Genomic DNA, 17,961 nt, shown 5'->3' with positions numbered 1-17,961 from the left:
TATAGCAATACAAGTAAAGAATGCTAAGGATATCTGTAGTCAGCGGTAACGCTCAGAGAAATTTGTTTTAGGTTTTAAGATTCTTGCTCTTCTGGGCTCTTCAGGTGCAAAAGCTCAATGGAGTGTCCTCCATATGAGGGAAGGATGGTAGGAAAAGAGGTAAGTGTGGCAGGTTTTTGAAAACAGAGAGGTATGTGCAGGTCAGTTGTCCCTTGTGCATATGGGTATGCAGTGGTTTTTGGAGTGTCCTGCACGTGAAGAACGCCAGAAAAAAACCCAAAAGCAGCAGAAGAACATGTCCTGTTGCTAAAAACACAAAATCATTATTATTTTTTAATTCAAAAACTCTCTGTGGTTCCATAAGCTTTTTTTTTACTTCTCAAACCCTTATATCTTTGTCAGGCAAAGGACAAATTACTTGATTGTCCTGTTTCCACAACTGATTTCTAACATTCCAGTACTTTGCAGTGGATCGAAAACCAGAAGAGGAAGAAAATGGAGGATCCATTTCTCATGTTATTTTTCAGAGAATCTTCTCTAATATCTCTGGGAATGGTGCCACATATCACAAATATCAGCATCTGAACCAACTCTGATATTGTTGCTCACATGAAGTAGCACTCAGTTCTGGAGTAGACCTACAATAACACTTGAAAGGTGTTAGCCACAATAATGCTACCTCCTAAAATAGTTCTTCAGTGATATACTAGAGGCAGAAACCAATGAGATGAACAGCAGTGCAGGTGATCATGATTGTTACCAGACATGAGAATTTGACCCTGAAAGTCTCCTTTTTGAGCACCCTGTACTGGTGGTTAACAGAGTTTAAGTGAATATTATTTCAGAAAGACACATTTTGCACAAAAGATGATTATCTTTTCTTGGACTGGCTCCTACAGAAAAGCCCATGGTCACAGCTGTAGGTACACAAGCTCTTCTTCAGAGCTGATGCTTGAGCCCCAAGAAGAATCAGTTTATAAAGTATAGTACTTTTCTTTCGGTGGCAAAATACCCAAACTGTCCTCAGCAGTTGGTGGGCCTGGACTCAGAGCATGCTGGTTCCCTGTGCTACCCAAACTCAGTCAAAATCCATCCTGGAAGAACAACTGGCATATGGAAAGGAGAGGAAAGATACAGACACATCAAACACTGGAACAAAGAGACACTGTCCCTGCCAATTTTGGTAAAAGTAAAATAATAGAGCTGTCACTGTCCTGGGCTGCTAATGAGTTGTGATGGATTGAGAGACCTTCATTAATTTTCTGTGGAGGTGAATAGCAGAGACCAGCTCCTGATGGGTGATTTCTGTGTAACCAAGGGGTGGGCCTGTGCTTCAGACATATATTCATGACCTTTATTAGATATTTTGGTGAGTTTGCTGCAGCTGTAAAACCTCCTCAAGGAGCTGGCTAAAAACTTGCCTTTTGTGAGCCATCATTGGGCTCAGAGCTGGTTGTGATAACATCAGGGGCAGCTGGGTGTGCACTTGTACCTTGCTAAGCTGTTACCAGCTGTGCCTGAGTCCCCACACCATGACTAAGGCTTGCGTTTCTCCTGTTGTCACCTGAGCTGTGAGAGCAGAGCTGAAGGAAAGAGCTGTTAGTTGGTCACGTTGTGTTTTGGCTTCTCTAGCCAGCAGAGAGTCAAACAGCTTCTCAGAAGGTAGCATCTGCTCTAACAGCCTCAATTACCTAGTTAAAAATGACTTGCAAGCTTGCAGACAACTTCAGTACTGAATAAAAAAAAGCTATTTATGCTCTTTTTCAGTATTTGTTTGATATCAAGCAAAACACAGAGTGCTCAGGTTTGACTCTAATTACGTTTCTCTGCAGCTGGATATCAAGGGACTTTGTGGCAGCTGAAGGTGATCTCTAGAGGGCCCAAGGCTTGATGTGCTTCAGTTGTGGGATGAGCCTCTACAGGGACCTCTAGAAGCCTGAGTGCTTGCTGGGTGAGGGGTAGAGGTGTGGGGTGGGGTTAACTTTCCTTCTTCTTTCCTCCCCCAATTCCACCTCCTTTAATTTTCTTCATCCTTCCTTGCAGGGCTGTATGGTTCAGCTGCGTTTAAAAGTGATTTGCCATGTTCTTTCTGCCTTTATCCAGGCTGCAGTATTCCTCTGAGGATGTGCTTTTTAGTTGCTCTTTATTCTTATCTCCAGGATTTTTTTTCCTCAAAGAGAGGCTGTAGTGATTTTTCTGGCAGGATGTTGCTGTTGTAGCAGCAGAGGGCTGTGGGTCCTCACCAGAAATGTCAGCCCTTTGCCATGAGGCAGTGAGTCTGCATCTGCAGTGCTTCTGATGTGAGCTAGCAGGGCTTGGGGAGGAGATTTTGACAGGAGACAGCATTTTAGAGGGTAAGTTAAAAGCATTATGCACTTGCTTCACTAAACTGGAAACACACTTTTACTTAGAGTAGCTGCTAACAAAGAATTGCAATGACTAATCTTCATTTAGAGGCTTCAGTCTGACACTGCACGCAGCTTGGCATTTGAGATGTGTCCAGAGAGCCTGGCTGTGCCCAGTGAGCCCCTGTATGGTGTCACCCTGGCGCTCAGGGATGGTGTCTGTGACCCTGGGAGCATCACAGGGTGCTCACACTGCCTCCTAAAATGTCACCTGCTCGTGCCACACTGCACTGGGGCAGGGGGTGTTCTGCTGGGTCACAGTCAGCTGAACTGCTCTTTGCTAGAGGCTGCTGGGCTGTGTTTGGGGCTGGTCCTTGCTGAGCACAGCTTTGGTCTCTGGCAGCTCTTGGGCTGGTGAACCAGGCTAAAATTTGGGACTTTGGTTGACAAGTACTAGGGATCTATGTCTTCTGGTTATTCCCACTGTTGCTATTATCTCTTCCACATTAAACTTTTGAAATTCTCTCTAATGCCTGCCCTGTCCCAGGGTCTCTTCCAGTAAGCCTGAGAGGCCTTGGAAACCAGTTCCATCAGGCTCTCCCTTACCCAGGTGGGTAGGAACACACCTTGTTTCCAGGTGGAATTTAGCAGACCTTTGCTGAGCCAAAGAGGAGATGTCTTTTAGCTTTCTAGGGAAGCAACCACCAGGAAACAGCAGAGTACCTTCCTGGAACTGGAGATATCTTTATCACAGCTGGATATTCTCTGTGTGGTTTTGGTGAATATGAGGTTGCCCATGTCTGCCCAAGGTACAGTGCATACGTGGTGAGTAGGGGACAATCAATGTAGCCTGTTCTTCATCTTTGCCCTTCAATTTCCTTCGTGTCTGCATCTAGTCAGCAATGTTTTCTCTCACCTTTTCACTCTTTCAGTGATCGCTTTATTCTGTTCAGGCTGCATTTTTAAAAAGTTTTTTTAGTTCTCTGGTCTCCTTCAGCCCCATTGCCCACATGGATAAATGGTTAAGAATAGTTTCCATGATGCTGAACTGAACTTCTCCGCTTGCTGCTTGCACAAGGGCTCCCCTCCAGCCTCCAAACACTGTGGTTACAAGCACTGCCACCCTCTTCTATTGCTGTACTGAGTACCTTTGTGCTGTGAGCTCCTTGCAGCAGAGAAGAGTTTTTGTCCTGATTTACCTGTCTGCTGCGAGCTGATGTTCACACCGTGTGCTGTAAATCATTCTGCTAGCCTGGGTCACAAAATGGGACGTGCCATTCCACACAGTGACACATGCTCTTCCATCAGCATGGATTCCATGAGGTCACCGTCAGGGAGACAGAGATTGGCACTGCCAAGTGCCCGAGGAGGGGAGCTGAGCTCCAGCCTGAGCTCTGTGCCCTGCTCCGGGGAGGAGGGAGCAGCCACGCCAGTGAGTGTGGCTCCCTCCCTGCACTGGCTGGCAGCTCTTGGGCTGTCATCTTCCACTTTCCTCTTTGGAAATGCAACCCTGGAAAGGAATTCCCATTAATTTTTTTTTTTTTTTTTTTTTTGTTTAAATGATTTTTTAAAATTTTTTTTATTTTTTTAAATCACATTTGGCAAATGGTAAGTAGCCAGATCACCGAGACTGCCTCTCCAAACAAATGAAACCAGGTTTACTGGTGCATTTTTCTTTTTTTTTGCTGCATCTTCTTCATTTGATATGTACTTACTTTAATTTTTTAAGAAAAGAAAAATCATAGATTTATTTGTTTTTAAATTTTCCCTATTTTTCGGCAGTACCAATACACCCCACACATGGATCTGTTTTCTGCTGCATTTTCTTTGTTTGATATGTACTTACTTTAATTTTTTAAGAAAAGAAAAATCATACATTTATTAATTTTTAAATTTTTCCTATTTTTTGGCGGTGCCAATACACCCCACACATGGATCTGTTTTCCTCTGTGCTGTAAAGACAGGCAATAGTGCAGCTTGGAAGGACTTGGAAGATAAAATGATATCTGCTACATCTTTCCTAACCTGAAATGAGCTTTTTGGGGTTGAAGCTTCTTTCTTCTGTTCATTTATCAGTGCTGGCTGCAGTGGGATCTCAAGCCTGTGTTTTACAGGAGCTACTGAATATACATCACAGCTCTGTATTGTTTCATGGCTCTCTTGACACATGAATTGCTGATTAAGACTTTTCAAGTTGTTTGAAAGAGCTCTTAGTGCTGTGTTATCTATTTATGTGACCTTTCTACTTGCAGGCAAAATATCTGTTATCTCCTTTTAAAAAAGTATCAATTAGTCAGTTAGGATTTTAAAAAAAAACTTAATTTTTCAGCTGCAAAATTCTCCTTTAAGGATAGTCAGGAAATAGGTATCTAATCAGAGGGCTTGGGAAATGCCAGCATTCTATGGCTTATGGCCACCAAATGGGTTCTGTAGGAACCACAAGTGTGAAATAGTCTGGTTTTGACTTTCAAGCCTGGGAAGGACATTTGCAATAAGGTTTTTTCTCTTGGAGGTTTCAGTGATCTTTGAGAGGTTACCACTGATGTAACTAATTAGAAATTTGGTGTTGCTTGGGGATGCTAAATGAAAATAGATTATTAAACAGGTTTTACTGGAAACAATTTATGAATAATAATCTCCTGAATAATCAGAAACATTAAACTGAAAAGAATAGATATGTCATTAAAAAAAGAGAGAGAGAGAGATGGGATCAAAAGGGATCTGGAATTAGCATTCCTCATTATTTTAATGCCAGAACATGCTTCTGTATTATTAATAGGTGTTAAAGCGGCTGCAGATTTTTCTGACTGCATTTCTACAGCTTGAAGAATCATAATCATCCTAGGGCTGAATATCCCTTTCTTAATAATGGCACCTGTTTTACCTTCCTTAGTCTCTCTCTGAGAACAAAAAAGGTCCTATAAGGTCACTTTTGACTCAATCCATAAGCAGGGCATTTTTCTGTAGTTTACTCATCACAGTCCAGGCAGACAAGCTCTGAAATCTTTTGAAAATTGAATAGTCAGATAATATTTTTCCCTCTCTTAAAAGCATTTCACAGTACAGCATTTTATTTCTTACCTCTTTTAATGGTATTTCCTTCCAAATGTGTTTTTCTCCCTATGTAACATGTCATTAAACTACAGAGCATTTCAGCCTGGACTTTCCCCAAGTGTTATGGCCTATTCCCAGCCAGCCCTGTGAAGTCGACTATTATTCCTCATAGCAGGGTTTAAAAATAATTGCCCAGCTCCCTTTAGAAAAAGGCAGTTAGATAATGATTTAGTCCAAAAGGTGTATTTATCTGTTTCAGAGCTGGGTAATGATCAAGATCTATTTGCCTATCAGGTCAGCACTGTGAGTGTGATTATTTCTGTGTGTTGGAGGGCCTGGCAGCACACCCAGGGGTGCTGAGTGGGGGCACTGGGGGTGCCCATGCCCAGCCCTGCCCTGGCACAGGCAGCTGGCACAGGTGAGCCCTGTGAGCTGGGGGTTCAGGTGGTGCTTGAGCAGCAGGGCTGAAGGCTGGGTGCAGTCACGGACACACCTGAGAGGTAATGCCTTGTGGAGTGCTTTTGGGAAGGGGCATTCCTGGAGATGCACTCCTGAAAACCTTGTAAAAGAATGATGAAAAGGCTGGGGAAAGCAGCACTCAGCTGTGTGAATGCTCTTGGGGTTTTTCTGGGTTGCTGTTTAACAGCTCTATTTTATATGAAAGAAATGCCAGCAGTTTGGATCTGATGAAAAGTCCATTGAAGATGAAGGGAAGGCTAATGTTGCATTCAGTGAGCTTTGCTAATGGTTATTTTAGATGGCTTTTTTTTTTCCCCTCTTGGTTTATAAATTAATTCTCTTGGTCTTCTTTTTAATTGGTGAGACAGAAATTCGATGGGCTGAGTGGCACTAAATCATTCAGAAGATATTTAAAAACTGTGTTTTCATGGAGAGTTGGGAGATACTGTCCTTTCCTAATGCACTGAACTAATCCTGGAAAAATAACAGAAATTAATGTAATAGGAAGACACAACCAGGCAGCCACAGTTGAGAGCAGGTTGTTTTACTTACTTGCCTTGTGATTCTGTGGTAGAAATATGGGATCAGGTAATAAAACCAGAACACACTCCCGCTTAAATGAATGGAGCCATTCATTTCAAGGACAGCTTCAGGGTTTTTAAGCTAGCAATGTAACTGACTGAATTCCCTACAGGCAGATGAACCAGTGAAGGAAAAATGTACAGAATAAGGATTTCAGGTTACAAGCTTTAGTCTGTTGATTTGGTATGTTTGTTTTGCTTTGGGTTTTTTCCATTTCTCCTTAAATGCTGAGGCTAATTACTCTGGTGGGGGTGGGGAGGTGGTGGAAAGGGCAGAGCTGGGTTTGTTAGAGAGGATGGTCTTTGTGGCCACATCCTTCAGTCTGCAGAAGCAACTGCACCACTAGAGCTCTGCAGTTCTGAAATTAACCTATATCCAGTAAAATGTAGACTGCCTTTTTCTAGGTGTGTGGTTGATCCAACAAGAAACTTCTGAGAGTGAGACCAAAGGTCTTGCAATAGAAACAACGGAATAATATTATTATGCTTTAATATAATAATATTTTAGGAAGACAATAATGAGCTGGTTTCCCTGCTGGAGGCAGGTCATAAAGATAAGGGTTTCTGGAGCACTTCACTTCTTCCAAGTGCTGCTTTGTGAACAATAGCATCTGTGATGCTGAAGGCAGATACAGAGGGCTCTTAACTTCTGCTGTTTCTGCAGGAGGCTGGTCTTGTGGGAAGACTCCCACTAAAGACTGAAAGAGGCTTCACGTGACCCTTTCCCCATTCAGGATAGTGGTGTTTTTCTCAACTGGTTTTGAAAGGAATTGAGAACACATTGTCAAAATAGACCATTGCAGGAAAATAAAGGTATTTCAGATAAGCACATCTGAAGGATGTGTCTCTCCTGTGGGAAAGTCAATAGCAGTACAGAAACATGGCATTATCCTTTGCAAGCCCAAAATGCAAGCAGTGCATCATCCTCCACACCCTTTAGGACCTTACTTGAATTTGCTTTTGTTTGTGATTGTGGGGAGTGGTGGATAAGTGGATACTGCTTCACATTTTTGTCTGAGTCACTTGGTCTGTCCCCTTCAACAAGGGAGAGCAGAGGGTGTTGGCAGGGTGTTTTTTTTGATCATCTAGAATGCGAATCAGGGAGAAGGCATCCCACTTCTTTTTCCTGGAGGAAAGGAAAAATTATCTCGTGCAGTGGAGGCAGAGAACAGAAGGTATCAGATGGGCTCTCTCCTGCTATTAGATATCACTGCTGCTTCACCAGGCAAGGGAAACACTTGGAGGCTCAGCAGTATTTTTTTTCTCCCCCCACACCATAAACTCTGTGTTTCTAGCCCTGATTATCTCATGTGCTCACTTTGTCCTCACTGAAGGGGTAGAAAAGGTCCCTTCACAAGTGAAAGGGATCGTGTGGGACATCAGCCTTGCCTAATGTGTCACAGGTCTGTTCCAGAGCTTAGCAGAGGCTTTCCTCCCACTGGTGCTGTTGTCATCCCGTGTCCCTTCTGCCTGCCCATCCCTTTGTAGAGCTGTCTCCCATTCTTGTGGACTGCATGATCTAATGTGGACTTGTGGTATCTTTAGAATTTCCCAGGAAATTCAATTTGGACGTTGGTAACTGAACTTTTTTTACATGAAGCTGGAAAACCTGTGGGTTTTTTCCCTCTTCTGGGCACATTTCATTGTGTCTGTGATCCCTCTTCACTGAGAGCCCTAGAGAGGTATCATTACTAAAACGAGTGAGAGCATGGGGAAAGAGGTGGTTTCACTTCTGAGTGAGCTTAATCATGCTCATTTTGTACCTCCAGGCATTGTGGAAGAGCAGTGATCCCACCCAAAACTGAGACAGAGGTGACACACCTGGAACCAGAAGAATGGGAGAGCTATTGCAAGGGCAAGGAGCTCAGCCTCCAGCTCCAGCCAGAGTCACTTATGTCTAAGTCAGGCCTAATGAAGGTTCAATGTGTTTTTGAAGCCATCCAATGTTGGTGTCACTCCAGCTTTCTCAGCAGCCTGTCCCTGAGTTTCCCCATCCTTATGTCCATAAAACTTATTTCTATAATATCTAATGTTTTTTGTGCAGTATGAGCCCATTACTCTTTGTTTCATCTGCTGCACATGTGGTGGAAAGATGCTCTCCTTCCTTTTGGAAACGTAAAAATTGTGTGTACTTATTCCTATCAGTTTCTTCTCATTAACCTCCCTGTTTCGGCCATTTTTATGTCCTTCCTTTCATTTTCCTTTGTCTCTTGAAAACTAAAGTCCTCTTTTCATCAAAAAGCAAAACCAACTGGAGGAAAGAACCCTCTGAATGCCAGATGAGTTTTGCAAACCTCCGCGCAGCGTCGCAGCCCTTTGTCTGTCTCCTCTGTTTAGACAGCAAGCTCTTCAGAGGAGGGGCTCCTTTCCTGTGTTTGTACAAGTGCTTAGCAGGCTGAGGCCCTGATAGAGCTGGGCTCCTTGGGGGCTATCATAATGCACAATAATAATGAACCATATGTTGGGTTAGCCAGGAAAATACTCAGGCAGTAGGCAGATTTTTCCCTTAATGAACCAGGTATTGCTGAGACAATGCAGACCATTTCCCCTTCTATCCCACGAATAATACATTTCACCTCTAGAGGAAGTAGTCCTAGGGATAGTGACATGTTTTAAGCTTTGTGGGCCTCGTTGTTAGTCTCTAAATGTCTACAATATATTTAGAAGAATGTTCCTGGAGTATTTTGCAAAGCAGGTGCTCAGGAGTTACCTGCTGTACCCCTCATGGGGCAGAGGTTGTGTGGGGACAGCCCTGCTCTCAAACCTGGCCAAAGTGGTGAAATGTCTTGCCTTGGACTCAACACCCTGCCAAGATTTGATTACTTTTGGTTTGGCTCACTGGCTGAGCAAGTTTTTGTCAGTCTGTGAAGAGCTGCACAGGGTGATCAGCTCACTTCATGTAGGGAGCAGCCTTGAAGAGATCAGCCTGTTTTAGAGGGATCTGTCAGGTGTCAGCAGAATTGGTTCATTTTGCAACTAGATGGAAACTCTGATTTTAAACTTTTTTTTTTCTTTCAGATCCAGAGAGATGTTATCACCATGTTTTATTTCACTCTTACCAGTTCTGTCTTACTATCATCAAAATATTTTGAGCGAAGTTTTAGGTGTGTAACAACACTTAGAGATGTTGACATCAAGATGAAGCATTTAGACTTTTTTTTAAAGAAAAAACTTGGAATTTTAATTTCATAAATGTTTTTCAAATTGTCCTGAGTTAAAAGCCAAAGGGATACAAGATCATGATTAAAAAGGTCATGCTTAAAAATATTGGAAAGGATACCAAGATGGTGCTTTAAGTTTTAGCTCTCATATTTTTCAGATTATGTACTGCATTGGTATATAACTCTGAAAGAGTGCTAGCAAGTTCTCTTCACAGTTTAGTCAGACAAAACAATCCTTTTCCAGCCTGAGAACCAAGGTCCTCATAGCAGCTTCAGGCCCAAGAAAGTACAAACAACAGCGAATTGTGGGGAGCAAACTGGGAGGACGGGACTTCATTACCTGAAGCTGTAATTGGACAATTAAGTCCAATGTGTAAATGGGCCAAAACTTATAAAAGTGTGAAAATGTGTGACCTGTCATTCATCTTGGGTGTATCCTTGGCCAGGCTCTTGTACTGCCCAAGGTGTATCCTTTGAAGGCTATTTTAATAAATACCTACTTTATATCTTTACTCTGTCTAGCCTCTGTTCTAGGTAGCCTCTCAAGGCATCAAAGATGACCCAGCTTTGAGCCAGAAGCCTTGTAGGACACTTGAAGTTCCTCACTAGCTCAGGGTGAGCCTGGCAAAGTAATGGTTGATGCTGATGTGGTCACCACAGCCACGCTGCCCTGGCCTGGCTCTACTGGGACAGGGGCGTAAACCTGCTGGAGCTGCTTGGGGCTGCACCTCTCTGCTGCCAGAGCTCACTTCAGCAGAGTCACTGGGAATGGGGGGAGGGAAATCGAGGATTTGCTGCTTGGTAAATCCTCCCACTTCCCTCCTCCCAGTGGAGACATTTGTGATAATCATGGAGAGCGCTACCACTTCAGCAGCAATAACAGGCACGGCGCAGCGCTGCGCCGCAATTGCCTGGTGCCCAGGGGAGGCACAGTGCTGCTTGCCTCTCATCATTGTCTTCAGCACTGGGCTCCTTCTTCTGTCACTTAAACATTGCTCCTTATCATCATCTTGATTTCCCTCACCAAGCAACACATGGGGTTATTTTTAGGTGGGAGAAGGGATGTGCAGAGCACCATGAAATGCTGGGGTCAATATTTATGAGTAAATTCAGACAGAGCGTGATCTGCACGGTCCTGTAAAGTGCAGATCTGTTTGAATCGAGAGAACTATTTTAGTGAATTTATTGTTGCCTTTGATACGCTTTTTATATGTTCTTGTCAGAAGCTGAATTAAAAAAAAAAAGTGCTGCAGTTCAGTGTTAGGCTGTAAAAACATAAAAATCTGGCAGAGAAAGACCTGTCATCATAACTTTCATCATGTTTCAAATCCTTACTTTGCCACATCTGCTCATTACATGAGATGGGCAAGAATTCAGAGCAGCTGAGCTTTGAGAAATTCAGTTACAGAAGGTAACAACTGATTAAAAGGTCAGGAGATGGCTTCAAAAATATTCCTATGGCCTCTTAGCTTCATGAATTTCATAAGTGGGATGCTGGTAGACCGCATTGCTGCATGTGTTTAGATACAGATTAGGCTGAGGAATGAATTAGAGTGAGGTGTAAAATAACTGAAATGTAAGCTGTGCAGCAAATGTACTTTTAAAAATGGTTGGTGTTTTTGTACAATAAAAGTAGAAAAAAGATCATGGCCGTTTTGGGAGCACAGTGGGTGAGATCAAGCATGGAAGGGTAAAGTTAATGATGCTGTGGTGGTTCATCTTAGCTGATGACCATGCCTGTGGGTTTTAACTCTGTTACTTGGTCAGCAAATGCGATTGTCATTATTATGTTTAAGAGAAGCTATGGATTTTCAGTCAGAATGATCTTTGCTTTTGTTTTTACTATTATTCTCTTTCCATCTGAAATACGGTCTTGCTGCAAAAGCTCTGTTGGGCTGCATCTCCCGTCTGCTGCAAGTGGCCTCTGGAGGCAGCAGGGCAGTCCCCGAGGAGGTGGGTGGGTTCCCCCCTGTGCACTTTTGCTCCCTCTGGATGCTGCTCCCAGGAGCAGCGGGGCAAGCAAAGGGCTGCCTCTCTTCTACTGCTCTGCCTGAGCAGCCTTCCCTGGTGCTGGAGGCTTGTAAAGTCCCTGCAAAGACTCTGAGATTAGAAGAATGTTAATTTTAGTTTGATGTATAATTTTCTCTCTTGTAGAGATTTTAAGCAAAAGAAAAGAGGTAACATAATCCATGGAATCCAGAGGGTGGGGATTTAAAGAAATAAAAGTCTCAAGCGTTGTGCTATTGGCTAGTTACCATAACAAAGACAGCAAGGTGCTGGTTGTGTGTTTGTCTGGTCAGGTGATTTCATAGGCTTTGTAGCTTGTGCACAGAGGGAAAAGGCTTTCTTCAAGGCAGTTTTCTGGCTGGATTTTAAGGTCTTTAGCCTGAGTTACCTGGACAAATAACTTCACAGCTGGATGGTGTCAAGGCCACTTACAGCCCTCCTGTGGCTGTTGGGTTTTAAGTGGTGCTGTACATAGTCCTGTGTTGCAGTATCCCCTAATAGATAATATTTTAAAATGTACAAAGATACATTTGGTATAAATATAGCTCACAGCATGAGGCACTGAATAAAACATTTCTCTTCACTCATCAGGGAGGATCATGCATAACTTACTCTTGGATCTGCTTCATCATTCAGGCGTTGGAGAGTCACCCCTAATTTGTGAAAACATATGGCTTATTCCACCCTTCCACACTGAGAATTCATTCGAGGCATGCTTGCCTGCAGTCTTGTGTTCACCATCTGGATCAACCTTCTGCAAGTCGAGGTAATTGGGAGTTACGGCAAGGGGGAGCAGGGAAGTGAGTTCCTCCTCCTCTGCTAAAATAGGAGGACATTTCTTCTGAATCTTGGCTTCATTACAGCCTGATAGACTGAATCTCAGAAAGAAATCATGGGCCAGGCAAATAGCCAGGTTACTGAAAACACATTTTAGCCAATAACTATGAACTAACAAATAATTTGACTTTTTTTAGACTACATCTTGATTAACTTCCTAGCAACAGTGAGTGAGGGAAAACTTGCTGTGGATCCAGTAAAGAACTGTTTGGTATGCACAGATCTATTGCCTGTCATGCATCATACCTCTGGGTGGATGGAAGCTTTGAGCTCCCATTGCTCCTGTTCATATTTGATGGAATAGGCAAATCTTAGACTACATATGCCACAGTTAGACAGGAGTCTTGGAAATGTAGTGTGTGGCTTGTTCAGGTTTTCCCACTTGTTCTAATGCTGGACACACAGCTCTGTTTCCTGGAGGGAGCCTGGGTGTGTGGTCAGAGCCCTCCTGGGTGTGTGCTGCATCCCTCAGGCTGGGCAACCCACAGAGACCTCTGATGGGAATCATCATTGCAAAACACTGAGGTTTTGCTCAGTTTTACTGGAGTCCTTTTACTGGTGTCCCCATTAGAACTAGTACCTCATTCTGGCTTGGAATGCAGAGTCTGAAATGCTCAGTTCTGCTCTGAGGTGCTTAGTAATGCCGGTGTTTTCTTACTCTGCCATGGACCTGACTGTGACCTGGTATATTCCCAAGCAGAGAAGAAAGTTATTATTGGCTTAAGTCATCCCTATGCCATGGGAACTGGTTGCATGCTGTGTTAGTAGCAATGATAACCATTAAAGCATTTTTTTTAGAAAACCAATTGCAGCTTTATCCTACACTGTTGTACTGGTACAGAGCCTTTGTGACACAATCTCTGTTTCTTTCAATAACCTTAACTTCATCCAGTTTCTGAAAAAAGATTTCATTTGAGTTAGTCCTGGATCAACAATGGGTACAGAACTATATGTCCATCAAAATTTAAAATGAAAAAGCTTTCTTATGATGTTGTAAGCCCCTAATGGTCCATTTATTTTCTCTGTGTTCAGAACCGAATCTGCAGTTAAAGCTATTTTCTGTTTCCAGCTTCTCCAAAAACCTGTGTGGTTTTATCACCTGGAATTACCAGCAGCCCTTCTCATCTGCTACTCAGGTAGCAGAACAGTGTCCATCCAAACTGTCTGCATGGGAGTTAGACTGGAGTTTGCCCATTGCTTGTGAATCCAGCCAGAATATTGAAGCAGGAAATGGGTCAAACGGGGCTAAACTGGGGTTGGAGTTTGCATGTGATTGCTTTCAGGCAGGTGAATTCTTGTTTTTTATGTTGGAAAGAGTAGTGTTGTGTTGCACAGAGTTCTCTGTGGCCATGTGCATATCATGATTTGTCAAGATCTATCAGATACAGGAAAGTGGCCAATTTAACCCCACAGGTCCCTCTGGGGCAGTGCCTCTGGTTCCCTCTTTGCCACAGCTGAAATAGTTTGTGTGGATGAAGCCTGTCCTGGAGGCCACTGCTGTGGGCTTGCTTTGAAGACATTCTGCTGCATTTTTTGGGCAAGATTTCACTACTGCTACCTAAAGCTTCAGGCAGGTTTTGCTCTTTCAGGGCTGGCTTTCAGGTCCTTCTGGGTCTGGGAACATTGAACATATATGAAGTAAGATATCGCTTGTTTCAAAGTTGAGAGGGATATAAAAATATTCTGCACTGGCAATGCCTCTGAATAGCTTTCACAATTTCCTCTCCTCACCACCCCCTCGTATTCCGTCTCTCCTGTGCCTTTCTGCAGGAATGCTGTGCAGCCTTTTGCGTTGGCTGCAGTCGGCTGTGTCCTCCAGCACCCAGCTCCTCCTGCACACCACTGTGTGTCCCAGGGAATCACCCAGCACAGCCCGAGCTGCAGGCTGGGAGAGGGAGGTGAGTGGAAATATTTGGTGCCTCCGGACAGTGAGATCTTTCTTACTGCTCTGGGGATACTTGTATTTGAGCACAATTTCAACCTGGGATCAGTTAAGGGTATGTATGACAGGGCTGTGCCTGTCCTGGTCTACCCTCTTAATTTACTTCCTTCTTAATGACAGTGTTCAAAATTATTAAAAGAGATTCAAATGCAAACTAGCACCATAAGCAAGCAGAATGTAATAGATGGTTTTCATGAAATAGCATTAAAATAAAAGATAAATAATTTATAAGTAAGTCTCTCATCAGCTTTGGATGGCCATAAACCAACACTAACGAGCTACTGCCCAAACTTCAGGAATTAGTGCGGCCAGGTTCTCCTCTCCAGGCCTCAAACCTGTCCCAAATGACAAGATGTTTCATATGCCTTTCTTAGACCATCTTATCTTAGAATTTTTATGTGTAGAGTTTCAAAGTTTAAAATAGCCTCATTTATATGAATCTGAAGATTTACAGGGTACTGAAAATGTTAATTATTTTGCAAATGTACGTTTTTATTAATGAACAATTCTCACAAGCCACCTACATGCCTGATTAGTCATACCCTTGGTTTATAGAGAGAGACATTGGGGGAACAAAAGGTCATGCAAAGTAGGAAGGAGGACTGACTCTGGCTTGGCTAAGAGCCCAGGTTACCAAACACACAGATTCTGGATTATTGGTATTTCTGAAAGGCTTTGGCACTAGCATTTTCAGTACTTGCAGAATACCTCTGAGACAGGCAGGTCATAGCAATTTAAAGTTGTTGGATTTTTTTTTTATGTTGAATTGAGCTGTAAATAAGCATCTGTACCTCCAACATAGAAATGAGACCAAATAGTTTTGATGAGCCTAATGAATATTACCTCTAAAATGGTATGGGTATGTTCATAGATGTAAATTTCACAAGCTGAATAGCCTGAGAATACTCCAAGAATGCTTGGAGAAGCTTCTCTCTGTTGAGATTATCAAGTTTTTTCTCCATATGGATGGGTGTAAATGGAGATTGATGGGAGGAGCTGTTACTGTAATTTACCCATTAGGATGGTTCCTTTGTTTCAGTATGTAGATTGCATTTTGAAGAAGATGTCAAGCTAGTTTAACCAAAATGAGATGTATAGATGCTTTATGCTCTCCTTTCTCATCAGCTTCTGCTCAGCCCCATGTAATTTTTCAGGAAGAGGTTAGTAGTTTGCAGGCATTACAGCACATATTGGTGCTGAAGAAAATTTCAGTCTTCACCCACGTTTTGAATGGAAACAGCAACATCTGACAAAAATCTGTTTACTGAGAGGGGTGAGGAGATGATAGTTTGAAGAGTGTATTTTGATTTGAAACCTTTGGTTGGCTTTGTCAGGCAGTGGCACTGCTCTGGGATACAGGTGGGAAGGCCACAGCTCCGTGTGCTGTTCCAGGTGCTCCGCAGGGTCTGAGAGCAGCTCTTCCCTGCCCTCCCTCCTCCTGCTGCTGCCACGGAGGGAGGTTCACTTCTCAAACACATTTGGTGAAGGAAGGTTTTATGAATTGGCCAAGGCAGTCAATCAGATTCAGTTTTACTCCTATGGGTGGTGTCCTGTACAAAACAATATTCTGGACATTCAGTTGAAATGGGGAAAGTTAGATTCCCCCTCCCCCCCCCACTGGACATCTTATTTGCTTCAATCTGCATGCTATTTATATTTGTAAAGTTAAGTGTTTGTGATCTGTTTACTTTCTCACTCCAGCTCATTTGCAAGCTGACACAGGATGTTGCATTCTAACTTGGGAAGCAATTTAATTTTGATACAAAAGGTAGATCGATTGTAATTCCCAGGATGAGAACAAGGTCACTGATTCTATTGGATATCTCAGTCATTTCTTGGTAGTGAAAGGCTGTACCTTTTCTGCCACAGTAAATTCCATGCATTTTAAGGTCTACAGCTTAATGCTCGGGTTTTTTAAGTTTTATTTTTGCCTCTTAAAAATTCTTTGAAAAATACTGATGTATCTGTTGGAGCATACCAATCAGTGCTAGATTTCTTGGCAGTGAAATGTTATTCATGCTGTGTACATAAGCTCCATGTTGTCTTAAAGATTTTGCAGGTAGCTGGGAAAAACAAGACAGACATTTGTCTTGTGAAAGAAGCTTCCTATGTGATTTTAGCTGAGCTCTATGTTTTGGAACCAACTTAGCATTTAAAAGCTAGGCACACTTAAAAGAAATCTAATTAGTATTTAGAATAAACGGTAGCATTAATTGCAGTCAGTTCTCTATAAAAGGAATGAACTACCATTTAATTGCATTTAAATACAATTATACAAGAAGATACAAAAATGTATCTTGATTAGAGAAAGAAATAGTTCAGGTTAATTCTTTTCTTTGGTAATGAGAGAAATTTATACAGAAAAATTGCGTTATCCTGTGGAGCTGTCATTGGTTTCTTCCTGTGGTTGCTTCTCAGTCTTGAAATAGATATTCAAACACCCGTCTGTCATTTCAGCTTGGAATATTTTTCCTTCTCAGACAATAATTCTCTGCACCCAAAGTTGAAAGCCTTCCAGCTTTATGCTATCTCTGGTCTGTGGGGGTGCAGGTAGGAAGCAACTGTATAAGTTGGCAAGTATATTTCTTCATGGTATAGTTTGTAATCAAGTGAAAATGAAACTATTTCAGTTTTGGTTTGTTTTTATTTTTCTTTTTTACAAATGGTTCAAACCTTTGCTAAAAAAAAAATTCCAAGTGCTAATCCAGGAGGGGGCATGAAAGAAAGGACATGTCCCAAATCCCTGTAAGGGAATGAAAGGTGCTGAACAGAATTATTTTCTGAAAGATTGAAACCTGGTGTGTTGTGTGAAGTCTAATTTTAGACCACATTATGCTGCAATATGGTATCAGACTCAAAGAGCAGCAGGTGTCAGAGAATCTGCTAGCTGACACTCCATGTTACAGCAGAAAAGCTTTATTAAATTCATTTTCTAGGCTGCAAATAGGACTCTGACATGGTGTGAAATTCAGCTAAACTGAACTTCTTCAGCTCCTGCTCTAGCATGTCATGGATTTTCTGTAATCACCCACTGTGATCTGGCTGGCCCAAGTTTAGAAATGCTGGCTATTAGCCTTAGCAGGAAAATGCTTTGCTTTTAAGCACTGTGTGCTTCCCACCCAAAACCTAATGAATCCTCAAGGGGGTCTGAAATGAGACAAAACCCAATCCTGAACCAAGTGAGAACAGGAAAATCCATTTCATGCCTTTCCCACAGGAGATGGGTCTAATTCACTGAGAAATATTTGGTGCTGTGGCCAGGATTACCTGGATGAAACAGCTATTTTTATTTTGAATATCTGAAATATGGCTATATGCTAATTTCAATAGATGAGACGTTTTCTTGAAAATTTAAAAGCTTTTTCAGGGTAGAGAGAGAAAATATGTGGACACCACAATGGCAAAGGGTTTTTTTGTTTTTTTTTTAATGTTTTCTATATCAGTGCTGTGAACAGCAAAGCCACACTGGCACGGGAAGGGCTCTGTCACCTTTGTGCTGCCACCTCTCCTGCCCCAAAGGGGCCGTGGGTGCTGGGTGGTTTTGGCAGCCAGAGCTCCGTCTCGCGCCTCCGTGG

At 42.6% G+C, this 17,961-nt stretch overlaps 1 long non-coding RNA gene across 2 annotated transcripts; it reads left to right on the top strand.

The window, feature by feature from the left end:
• The first annotated feature begins 1,796 nt into the window (after positions 1–1,796).
• On the top strand, positions 1,797–15,679 carry LOC137481860 (uncharacterized). Of its 2 annotated transcripts, XR_011003732.1 has the most exons (5): positions 1,797–1,951; positions 2,160–2,354; positions 9,458–9,543; positions 12,244–12,373; positions 14,215–15,679. It is a non-coding gene; the product is annotated as an uncharacterized lncRNA (long non-coding RNA). The 2 variants fall into 2 exon arrangements; XR_011003731.1 differs by lacking the exon at positions 1,797–1,951 and having other exon boundaries at positions 1,962–2,354.
• The last annotated feature ends 2,282 nt before the right edge of the window (positions 15,680–17,961 follow it).

The sequence above is a fragment of the Anomalospiza imberbis genome, chromosome 13 (genome assembly GCF_031753505.1).
Source record: "Anomalospiza imberbis isolate Cuckoo-Finch-1a 21T00152 chromosome 13, ASM3175350v1, whole genome shotgun sequence".
Taxonomy (NCBI): Eukaryota; Metazoa; Chordata; class Aves; order Passeriformes; family Viduidae; genus Anomalospiza; species Anomalospiza imberbis.
Note: the sequence above shows the minus strand (reverse complement) of the source record. Positions and strands in the feature narration are given on the sequence as shown.